Source organism: Eucyclogobius newberryi, unplaced genomic scaffold (genome assembly GCF_026437365.1).
Source record: "Eucyclogobius newberryi isolate DKJ021-1_F unplaced genomic scaffold, fEucNew1.0.hap1 SCAF_5, whole genome shotgun sequence".
Lineage (NCBI taxonomy): Eukaryota > Metazoa > Chordata > Actinopteri > Gobiiformes > Gobiidae > Eucyclogobius > Eucyclogobius newberryi.
Window position 1 is genome coordinate 17,562,506 of NW_027316167.1, and position 12,516 is coordinate 17,575,021.

Genomic DNA, 12,516 nt, shown 5'->3' on the forward strand with positions numbered 1-12,516 from the left:
CCCAAAATATGCCACCATGCTCCGGCGGGCCCACGCCATGCTGAAAAGATACCGCCAGGTATTAAGATAACTGCCTGTGAAAAGCACCACGGCACTGTCCGTGCGAGCGGCGTAGTACTTTTCGCTCGCGCCGCCTACGGCTCGATATGGAAAGCCATTATGATCACACTCTACCACTTAGGATTGGCTTTTGGCGTAAATTAAGAGAACGTCGAGCGCCGTCTGGCGTAAATTACGGCGCTCGTTTACGGCGCACGGCGTAACGTCAGACGGCGCATTGCGTTAAAAGCGCTGCTTTATTTTGTAAAAGCGTCGGAAAATACGCTGCGATTTGCCGCTCCTAAGTGGCGGAGTGTGATCATATTGGCTTTCCATATCGAGCAAAAAGTACTTTTTTCTAGCGCAGCCTACGGCCCCCCATCCTCCAACCTCAGCCCAGCGAGAACACTGCATTTTAAAATGGTGTTTTGAAGAAATGTTTTACATTTTTCAAACAAAATTCCCTCCAAACATGATTTTGTGGTTCTCCATTGACATGTACACACACTTTCCCACTCTTTGTTTGTCAAAACAAAATTACCTTCTCTTTCCTTTTTATATTTAGTACATAGTAGATTGGCTGCCCCTGTCTTTGATCTGTAGACTGTCACTGAATATACAGACTGTGTGTGGTCAGACGGTTTACTGGAGTAATGAGACAAAAATCAGAGTTCACTGTGAAAGTCACTATGTTTACATGCACAGATAAATCTGACAGCGCTAAAAAACAGACTCAAAAAGGCGAGCGCAACAACTCCTGGCCGAACACGGGTGGGGTGCGTTGAGCGGGGTGCCTTGAGCGGGTGCCTTGATGTGATAAAATGTGAATATATGATTATATTTCTGTGATGTATTTTATCTGCATAATAGTGATATTTTATCTGCATCATTAGTCTAAGAGAAGAACGGGTGTGTGACAAGCTGCATTTGTGAAGGGGTCGTAAAGATGGGCCAAAGGATGTTTACCCGAGGGGGGGTGACAGCCCAGAGGAGTTTGGGTAATGTTTACCCAAGGCTTGATCTCTACGGAAAAATACCAAGTGCCTTGATGTGAAGCTGACCAATGAGAAATGTGACCCGCCTATTCCAGAATATCTAATAAAACCAACCAGCATGGGAAAATACGGGGTGAGACGCAGGAGGATCACGCAGGCTGCGTACAACAGCTTGCGTGATCAGTCCCCGCGTTTTCTCCCAAGCTTGCCATACAAATGTCTGATATTTCTGTGTCGTTTCATATTCTAAGTTGAATTGTGTTCTCTATGTGTTAAGGAATAGCATCGGTGTATGTCTCCATCCAAGGACATTTTCTGGTCCTAATGAGCCGGACGACAAGCAGCCCCTTCGCGGAGATTGACGGGTGAATCAGTGAAGTCTGTGCACAGCTAAAGGAAGTCCACTTTTCCCATGGCCGCCCATCGCACCTCATTCTCCGCGAGGAGAGCGCGTCGTTTCGTAGCAGCAGGAGAACACAGGCGACAAAGAAGGTCAGACAAAACTTTGTGTGTGAAAAAGAGTTAGCCATAAAACGTTTTGTGCATTAGTTTGATATTTATTTATATATGCCCAGTTAGGTATTACTGAGGAAATTCCCAGTTTGATATTACTGAGGAAATATTATAGGCTTTTATGCCCATTTAGGTATTACTGAGGAAATGCCCAGTTAGGTATTACTGAGGAAATGCCCAGTTTGATGTTACTGAGTAAATATTTTGGGGGTTGGCTTTGTGTAGATAAGTTCTCACATAAAGGAGTTAAATTGCTCACCACGAGTTAAGTTTCTCACCGAAAGCAAGTCATGAAGCCTTATGCCGAGTTGTTACTGACATAAAGATGTGTGAATGTAAGCGCTGTGCACGAGCGAAGTAAGTAAGAGAGAAGTGTGAATGTGTGGATGAGGATTAATAGTGATTAACTAACAAGTGTGAATCACAATTAATCATACAAGGGTCACAAGGCGTTATTCTGAGAGATCTAAAATTTGCAGTCACGGGTGAATCTTAAACACCACGTTTATGTCCGGAGGAATCTAATAAGGAATTTTCTCTAGAAGCTTGACATTGACCGTGACTGTAAAGCAAGTAGCATTTCTCTCAGACGACCGAGACCACATAATGCCAAAATTATCACCCCAAACTGTAAAAAGACAAAGGAAAAGTCATTAAAGGATTTTGAGGGAGACTTCCAGCGTGCTCAGATGACGTGGCAGAGAGGGGGAGATAAGGGGGGTCAACAAGACAGGAGAGGAGAAAGCAGTTCAGAGGACGCTCTGAACTGATGAAATAAGTAAAACTAAACTCAGCTGGTTTTAAATTTTAGTATTTGAAAGCTCTGTAGACAAATGTTAAGGGTTTTGTTTTGATTGACAACAATCAATTATAATGATTTTATTAAACTTGATAAGAGATGAAGATTAATTCAGATTTTCATAGATGGCCAACATTTTGGGGAATGTGATCACAGACAGGACACTTCCTGTCCCCGACATAGAAGACAAAAGTCGTGTTTTTTGTGTGCACCAAACAAAGCTATGTTTTGTTTCGTTTTATTTTTGGACTTGACGAAAATTACCTTTTTGGACTTAATGCATGACTAGATGAAAGTACAGGACGAAAAGACAGAAGTGTTTTTAAATTTAGAATCAAATACAGGCACAGGCCTGGGAAGTGATAATATGGGTAAATGGGTGACTACTGATGTTTTTGGACATAGGAGTAGAACGGGCAGTAAGTAAAGTGATAGTAAAAGTTATATCAGTAACTTATTTATTTGTATTATCATGAGGAAACCTCGTATTGCGATGTAGACGTAAGTGAGGGAATAAGTTAAATAGTGACGTCCAATGCCCTCCCAGGAAAGACATGAATGGGTCATTAACTAGGGCAATTGACACAGAAGTGGGGGGACATGGGACATACATGTGTGTATTAACTAAAGACATCAGGACACCAAGTCATAAAAGATAGTCAGAGATAAGGGGCTATTGACTGGCAAAGAATCTGGAGGATTCTGGATGGAGCAGATGTTGTTATCTTTACGGATCACAGGGACACCAAGAGCAACACCTCAGGGGGGGTTGAATGATGAGTAATAGGAAAAGTTAACATTAACAGGGAAATAATTTGACATTCTAAAGTAAATACCTGAAGGATTGTTGAGATTCAATCAAGAATTGAATAGATTTAAATTAGACAATATCATCTAAATTTAGACGTTATAGAAGTTATGAAACCAGTGATAGCAGAATGACAGAGATATTTAAACAGTGGAATCCCAGGGGATACAGCGTCTGTTGTTATATCAGTAGCAATGAGAAAGGAAAAGCAGGTTACAAGTGAGGGTAAGAGTAAGTGAAAAGAGAGAAAGAAAAAGCAGGTTTAGAAATTTGGAAATGGGTGTTTCCTCCGTTACAAGAGGAAGACAGAGGGAAACAGAGGGGAAGACAGAGAGGAAGATGTGATGAGAGACAAAGGAAAGACAAAGAAAGTAGGCAACAAGGGGAAAACAGGTTAATACAAGAGATGTGCCTTATGGACAAGGGGAAGGTTTAGAATAATTTTGATTTTTAATACACATATAGACTTGTTAGAACAAACTAATACACAATGTTGTAAAGCATCACATGAGCAGGTGTGAGAGATTGAGTTTGAAACTCACCTGAAGCACATATAGAAGATTAGCACATATTACATTAGATGTGTGACGTTATTCAGGCCACACAAACAGAGGAGATGTGAAACTTGATGTTAATATTCTAAGTTGTGAACTGACCCTTATGGCCAGCTCAACAGGGAATTATTGAGATAATTATTATTGTTTGATGTATTTGTATTTCACTTGCACACACACACACACACACACACACATACACACACATACGCGCGCACACGTGGACACCAGACATTTAGAGTTTGAAACACGTAGAGTTTGAGACATTTATAGTTTGAAACATTTAGAGTTTGAAACATTTACAGTTTGAAACATTTGGAGTTTGAAACAAATGGTGGTAAAACAGATTTACAAGTTACAGATTTGGGCAGTGTAAGATTACACACAGACTGATAGACCCACACAGGGTGGGGGCCCAGCACTGTGGAAGGAGGGGCTCAGCCAGGGATGTGAGCACTGAACTGTGAAAGGTCAAGAGGTGACATTGCGGAGTTGGAGTGACAGACACAATTCCATCTCTTCCTTGATTACATCCTGGATTAGTGAATGTTGTAAACTATCTGGATTATTGAATTTTGTTTAAATGTAGAATTGTGTAGAAGTTTGAGAAATGGGCAAGGCCATATCTCAAAAAGGAGGGATATGTACGTGTAAACAAATATTCCGAATCAATAATTACAAAAAAAAAAAAAAAAAAAAAATTGTAAACAAGAAAACTGTTTGAAATACACTGAACTGTCGAAAAGACTTTGTTCATCACCGCAGCAAAACGTGTTGGAGATGTGGTGTTTACAGAGACGAGCCAAGTGGACGAGCCAAGTGGACGGAGCCACACCGTGTCGTCCTCACACCGACCATTGGAAGGACGAGAACATGGGTGCTCTCATGGGAAAGTGAGAGAAATGTCTGGACAACACAGCGGCAGATCCATAACATTGCAGACGCAGGACTTTGTTTGTATGAGTTTTGTCCAGAGTCTACGGTAGAGTACGATACTTTGCTACAATGGATGAGGAGACAGATTCTACAGTACGCAAAGTACCATACTCTGCTACGATGAACGAGAGCCAGAGGCTACGGTGCGCAGAGTACCATACTCTGTGAAAAGAATCAACAGTTATCATCATCACAGCGATGACGATAATATGGGTGCTGAACACCTGTATTATGCGCCGGACAATCGGTAACATGTGAAAAAAGAGACAGCAGAGAGGCGAAGGTAAACTCGCACAATCGGGACAATCGGGACAATCGATCAACATACACAACTGTGTATACCGGGAAATGAAACATACACAGACATGGAAAATAAAGGGAAGAACATAAGTGATCAACTTGATGGAAGGTTACGAAATGCATAATGTGTAATGTGAAATGTATAATGTACAATTGACATGACAGTAGCTGAAGAAACACAATGGCATATTACACCACAGCCACTGTTGTTTGCACTACCTAAGAGAGCGTTTTTTATCTGCTACAACATAACTACATGCAATGTTAATGAGATTATGAATTGAGATGGGAAATGTACCAGTTCATATGTGTCATAGGTGTGACCGAAGCGAGCAGCGGAAGAAGGTCTCTTAAGAAACCAAGCGAGGACGTATGGTGGTGTGGGGACACAGTGCTGAGAAGGCAAAGGGTGTAGGACGATGTGCCTATGTATCCCTTTTGTGGCCAGCCATGGTCATAACAAAGACCAGCATCACCCAGAACCATACCGCAGGGTCAAGATCGAGAGGTTAGTGGACAATCTGGTTCCAGTAGCACCTGATACTACGTATTTGATTCTATTGGGGTGTCCAGAGAGGTCCCTGACGAGTCAAACTGACTGACCAGAGAGCAGCGGGTTTAAGGGCTTTCCGCTTGTACTTCTATATTTCCCATCACACCACAAAATTATGGACAGTATAAATTGTCTGTTTGTCAAATTACAGAGAGTGACCAATCTGACTCAAAATGTAGGACAGTAATGAAGTAGACATGTAGACATGTTGTGGGCCAAGAGAAAAGGAGTGTGTTCAATGTTGAGAAATGTGCATTACTTTTTGAGTGTAAAAGTGTCATTTTAACACCTATATGAAAGACATGTTGAAAACTGAAAAGAGTAATGTGTTTGGCATATGAGACAGTAGACTAATGCTTTGATAAACAGGAGGGAAATGTGATAAAATGTGAATATATGATTATATTTCTGTGATGTATTTTATCTGCATAATAATGATATTTTATCTGCATCATTAGTCTAAGAGAAGAACGGGTGTGTGACAAACTGCATTTGTGAAGGGGTCGTAAAGATGGGCCAAAGGATGTTTACCCGAGGGGGGGTGACAGCCCAGAGGAGTTTGGGTAATGTTTACCCAAGGCTTGAGCTCTACGGAAAAATACCAAGTGCCTTGATGTGAAGCTGACCAATGAGAAATGTGACCCGCCTATTCCAGAATATCTAATAAAACCAACCAGCATGGGAAAGAACGAGGTGAGACGCAGGAGGATCACGCAGGGTGCGTACAACAGCTTGCGTGATCAGTCCCCGCGTTTTCTCCCAAGCTTGCCATAGAAATGTCTGATATTTCTGTGTCGTTTCATATTCTAAGTTGAATTGTGTTCTCTATGTGTTAAGGAATAGCATCAGTGTTTGTCTGATTCCATGACACTTGAGCGGGTGCGTTGAGCGGGTGCGTTGTGTACAATCCGTTCACTGTGGATGCAGTCAATGTGCGTCAATCCCATTTCCATTGTTTTGCACAGCTCACTGCACAGAATGCAGAGTTGTTTCTAACCAGTTCAGGGTTCACAAGTCAACTGTTCTACACTTCATGCGTGTGTTCTGCAATAGCATGTTGCCGTCGGTATAACACGAGCTGCAGGGGCCGTACGAGCACGCACAGACGTTTGTCCAGGTGCAGTACAACTGATCATTTACATGACATCTGAATACGAACTAGAAAAGGTTGGAGTCATTTGCACCCCGTGGATTTGGAAGACCTTCAATCGACGTGCCCAGTTAACATGCACTTTGAACATTCAAATTAAACCTTCTTTCCTGTGTTCATGTAAACGCAGCGACTAGTGACTGAAAGGTGCAGAGGGAGACTTTTTGCAATTGATAAGCCTATCCACAAGATTAAATAGAAAACCAGTATTCAGATTGAGTACAATCTGGTAAAATGTTTAAATTGGTGCATCTTTAGATATTCTTGGACAGCCTGAAATGGTCAGATATTTGTGTAATACAGTTTTCTGGTGCTTGTTTATGAAGCCACCTAAGGAACAGACACAGTGAGCAGTTTTAACACATTAGTCAGTCTGATATTGTCAATGATATGCTTGGGGTTTTGAATTGAGAGGTCCATGCCAATCCTCTAAAAGCATGTGGTTTGGAGCAGAGTTCACAGTTTGGAAGAAGAAATGCACTTATCTTTTGTGTGTTAAGTGTTTCACGGTTCAAAGGTGCAGCGACTAGCCATGGCTGCTGCAGCCACGGCTCACTGTGCTGAGTTTTGAATCGGATTCAAGGTTATTTTTCTTACCATATATCTTGAGATTGTTTTATTCCACTCATTGAACAGCCTGCTGGGGATAAAACAAGGAATAGTCTGGAAAAGATGGATGAATCTGGGCAAAAGCATTCATTTTTATAGTTTAAATCCTTTGACTTAGACTTAAGTATGGGATCAGAGTCAGTTTTTCAAGGTCTTTCTTTATAGTGGAAAAAGGATGGGCATAGTTTATGTCCAAGATTGTTGACAATTCTTTATGGAGGACTACACCTTAATATTTAAGGGATTCTGTTTGCTATTTAAATTGGAGAGAATTTTTGTACATTCAGTTTGTATCCAGACATTAGACCAATATCATGAAGGAAATGCATCACACTAGGTACGTACATTTCTGGTTTGGTCAAATATAATAGGATATCATCTGCGTAGCAGTTCATTTTATGCTCTGCACCATCAATTGTAACACCATAATAGTTTTTACTTGTCTAATATGTTGGGCAATAGTTCCAAGAACAAAGCAAACAAAAGGGGGGACTGACTCACCCCTCTTCCCAGAGTCAGTGGATGTGTCAGGTGACCATTGATTTTAATTCTTAATGTTAGACCATTGTAATTTTGTATTATTAAGTCATCTATTTGAAATGTGTTCAGCACTTTGAATAAATAAGACCTGCCAACAGACTCAAAAGCTTTCTCAGCGTCCAAAGTTATTATTACACATAATTTAGCTGTTTTTGTATTTGATTTATTATGTATGAGGATTGTCTTATGTTATCTTGTGTTTGTCTGATCTGTGTGAATTAAATTTGGGAGTATTTGTTCAATTCTTTTGGACATAGTTGAGGTGTAGACACGATAATCCACATTAAGAATAGAAATGGGTCTATATTGAGGCACAGTCAAATCTGCCCTTCCCTTCTATAGGTATTAGTGATACGATGGCTTCTTTCCAACTCAGAGGAATCTGAGGTTTTCTAAGTACCCAGTTAAAAGTAGTTAAAAGCAAAGATATAAGTGTTTCTTTTAAAGCTTTATACCACGCTGAGGTGAAACCATCTCTCCCCAGAAACGTATTGCTCTTTGAAATGGTGTAACATCTCATTCGTCCAGGAGTGTTCCATTATAGAAAAAAGATTTAGTTGTGGTCATCTGGACACTGGTCGTAAAATTATCATAACCCTTTGACTGAAATCTTTATCAAGGCATATCAATCAGTACTTTCAAGGAGAATAATATCTTAAGTATAGACAGTAAATGCCTTAAAGAACTGGACAACCAATCTACTAAATACATCAAAATTGAATTGGAAAAAGAGAGTCCTTTTGTTTTGACGGATGAGGAGTGGGAAAACGTGAATCACAAAGTCAGGTTTGGAGAAAGTTCTGTTGGAAGAATGTGACTCGCTTTTTTATAACCCAATGAAAAAGTGAATGTGAGTTGCCAGGAGCCTCACCACTATCATGTGTTCTGAGACTGTCCTGTTGCACTACAAATTTGGACAGAATTTAACAAGGCATTGCAGACTATTTTTGACATCACCATCCCACCCCACAATTTCAGAACAATGCACTTGAGCCTCAAGACCCCTGGCATGGACACAATAAATGTATGTGTTTTGAACATACTTTTGGCGGAAGGAAAAAAAAGCCATCACAAAAAAATGACTGACACCAACTGCACTGATTTAGGACTGGACCAACTATAATTGACGTATGGACTCAACTTGGAAATGGACAAATTTCACATAAATTGGACAAAATGGGACCTAGTAGGCCTTAAAACCCTTTAAAAAAATTTTTTTTGTGTCTCCAAAAAACGTTTTTAATGTCGGCTTGACTGGATGAATGTTTCCTGCACCTTTTTTCCCCCCACTGTATTTTAAAATGGCAAATAAACTCAAACTGAATAAAAATGTCAACTATACCATTGACCGTTTAATCAATGAAGCAACCAAACTCTTCCAGCCCTATAACTCACTGACTTGCACATAATGGCTTTCTGCTTATTACTGACGGACAAACTAGCAGCCACTTAACCTGGGCGGGACAGAGACAGTACTGTCCTTCCTAACTCTCACAAAAGATCAGTGATGAATAGACATCATGGGGACCTGTGATGTCCGATACCCCACGCACCCCTCCTCGAGTCATGGTTTGTAATCCAACTCCTGCTCCCTGGTCTCCATATGTGCTGCAGCTGCATTGTATGTCTGGCTAATATAGACTGGATGTACATTTGCATCTTGAGCCTGTTTGCCTCACTGCTCTTTCACCTGCCGCTCCACTGATCACCGCAGACAGCTGAAGACTCAAACATTAAAGCTAAGAGTGTTAGAAATGTGCGAGGAGGAATTTAATTAGGTTTTAGAGTCTCGCTCTAAAACCTACAAACCAAATTAGAAATCTGGGGGTAATAATGGACTCAGACTTGAACTTTAATAGCCACGTCAAATCAATAACATCAGCAGCTTTTTACCATCTAAAAAACATTGCCAAAATCAAAAATATAGTGTCAAAACCAGATTTAGAGAGACTTATCCATGCGTTTGTCTCCAGTAGATTAGACTACTGTAACGGCCTGCTCACTGGCCTCTCCAAACCAGCTGTAAAACAGCTGCAGTACATCCAGAACGCTGCTGCTCGGGTCCTGACTAGAACCAGGAAGTATGATCACATTAGTCCTGTTCTCAGGTCTCTGCACTGGCTCCTGTGGCTCAGAGAATAGACTTTAAAGCAGCTCTTCTTGTGTACAAGTCTCTCCATGGCCTAGCACCAAAGTACATCTTGGATATGTTAGTGCCATATGAACCATCTCGGACACTGAGGATCTCAGGGACCGACCTGCTGCTGGTGCCCAGAGTCAGGACAAAACATGGGGAATCTGCGTTTCAGTTTCATGCAGTTAAAATCTGGAACAGTCTTCCTGAAGATGTGAGACAGGCTTCTACTCTGACACTGTTCAAATCTAAGCTAAAAACAGTTTTGTTTAGCTGCGCATATGACTGAAAGGATTTTTTCTTTGCACTCTTCTCTTTTGTTTGTGATTTTATTAGTTTAAACAATCAGTTGGATTGATAATTTTTAATTTAGTCAATTTTATTGTATTTCTGTTTCTGTAATTTCTTTGTGATTTGAATGCATTTTTCCTGCTGTGTGAAGCACTTTGAATTGCCTTGTGTATGATATGTGCTCTACAAATAAACTTGCCTTGCCTTGCTTTAAAATGTCCAGAGCTCATGTGATTGATTTGACAGAGATGTGGAATGACTAAATAATTTGCATGTGTCAATCTTCTTTACATCAAAACATCTTCAAAGGAGCCAAACAGAAGGAGGATTATGAAGAGAAAAACAAGAGCGATGTTATTGCCTTGTTTGGGATGGTCCACAGTGTGGTATTAAACTGATTAAATCTCTGAGACAAATCAGGTTACAGGAACAGAAATATTTATATTATTGGAAATGTTGTTTGGAAGCTATGTAACATTTTAATAAAATTGTTTTGAATTAAATAATGCTGGAAAAAGAGCTGAAAGAAAATTAAAACACTTGTAAACTTTACATGCATAAAGTGATATTTCTGCACTTATTGAACTTTAAACCTCAACTAATAAATTTACAGACCTTTTTGCATATTTATTTTGTATTGACATATTATATTTTGATTAGAGATTAATTATTTTTTGTCAATTATTGCCCATGAACTGCTGTCTTAATGTTTTTCAATGTTTTTTTAGTCATACAAAACACTTGGAATTTAATAAATGCATGAACAGTAAGTGTCATGCTACACCGGAACTTTCTTGGCAAAACAGAAACGATGCTCAACAACCACATTTGATGTTTAGGGTATTTTGAGTTAAATGTGTTTTGTGTGATCCTGCAAGAATTCATTTTGTGAGAATAAATAAGCTATTATAATACAATAAAGCTACATGTATGTATACAGCTCACAGACAGTTACTACGTGTTATTACTATCCAATAATATTGCACTCTTCGTAGAAGTAGAACACAATTGGCTGCACTGGGAAAGGATAAAGATGTGCACATAATGGTTCCACTATGAGTTTTCTTTTTAGTAATTCAGCGAATTTCAGTAATTTGTGCTACTGTGAAGATCGTAATTGCATGTTTTGTTTATGACAAAAATAAAATAAAAAATATAGCCGCAAGCGGCAATGATCGGCCCTCGCCACGCCGCCGCCACGCCGCCGCCACACCGCCGCCACACCGCAAGAGGAGGGGGCGCTAACGCGCCCCAATTGTCCTTTTATTACGCCTACTGCTGAATCTGTGACGCTGTCACATCTTCTCCCCTTTGTTTTACCATCAAAAAGCTATTTTATTTTGAATTCTTGGCAAAATGTGCGGCTTTGCCGCACAGACACCGTGACTCTTTGAATGAAAATGTGGATAACTTTTGATGGTCCTGAAGATGAGTCTCACCAAATTTCAGGTTAATAGGGCTGACGCCCTGGGAGGAGTTTGTGAAAGTCTAAAGTGTAAACATGTTCTGGCGATTTCCCCATTGGAATAACATGAAAGGTTTCGGTCATCGTTACGGCAACGCCATAACAATTATGACATGGGTCTCATTGACTTTTTTGATGGGGATGCTAAAATTGAGTTGTGTGTCAAATTTCATATAATTTCGCAAAACTAAACATTTAACCTCCATATAAAATCTGTAGGGGGCGCTGTGGCGCCAAATGAATTTATTTCACTTCAAGTAGGTTTAGGGCAAAGAGTTTAACAACTGATTCTAATTTGACGCAATTCGGACTTTATCCGCGCAAACGGCAGAAATTTTAAATATGGGAGATTTCTGAAATTCTAGCTACAGTTTGCGGCTTCGCCGCACAGAGACCGTGAGAGGTATCAATGTAATTTGGATAACTTTTGATGTCCCACTCCTCAGTAGCATTTTTACCAAATTTCAGCTTTTTAGGGCTAACGCCCTGGGAGGAGTTCGTAAAAGTACGACGTTTGGAAAAACTCCGAAGTCATGTTTAGCCATTTTTGAAGCAATATGGCCGACATTTGGTTGGGCGGACGGCGTTGCCGTAATAATATTTTTTACTTCTCTTGTCACCATCTACCTCTGCGCCAAATTTCATGATTCTACGATCAGATTTTTTTTGGGTCATTTCCCATCTCTCAATGCATTTTTGGTACATTTGGGGGCGCTGACGCGCCAATTTTTTTTATTTTAGAAAAGGGAAATAGCCAGAATGTAGAGAGGCACGATTTTTAGAGGTGTGAACATTTTTGTGACTTTTCGTCAATGTTCACTGGGTGACAA